Consider the following 565-nt stretch of genomic DNA (forward strand, 5'->3'; position numbering starts at 1 on the left):
TTTAATCTAATCCTGGTTTTGATATGTGAGCTTGGCAGGTGAGTCTCGACCTTGCAAAGGTCAACAGCTGACAAAATCTCAACTGAAGATCTACCTTCACTTGCTAGTTCCCAAGTTTCGGACATATGGCCTGGTCCTCAAACCTTCAAAGATCCCGAGCAAGTGATTAAGTGGACCTCAAGATCAAACTGTTGTTTTCAACTGATTTCAAGACTTATTTTAAGGAACAGATCAACACGAGAAAGCATCCCCTTTTTGCTTTCTTGGCAAGAGTCAGTAAAACATAAAACTTAGCTTACTTTCTTCCATGGTTGGTTTTGCTTAGCATAAAGACTGGAAACCGCTAACCCGACTATCTTCTAAAGCTCAGTAACTAATATGTTATAACCCCCATAAAATGACAACTTCTTGAGAAAGGGAAAGCTACACAATCATATTACTGATGCAAGTGTTTTATTATAAGTATTTTAAGTTCTAAAGATGAAAGATTTTCAGTTTGCACTGGAGTTATGAGCGTAAAGCTTCTGAAAACACTGTAAGTGATGGAGCAATAGATTACAAAGAA

Source organism: Scatophagus argus, chromosome 5, assembly GCF_020382885.2.
Source record: "Scatophagus argus isolate fScaArg1 chromosome 5, fScaArg1.pri, whole genome shotgun sequence".
In the NCBI taxonomy this organism is placed as follows: Eukaryota; Metazoa; Chordata; class Actinopteri; family Scatophagidae; genus Scatophagus; species Scatophagus argus.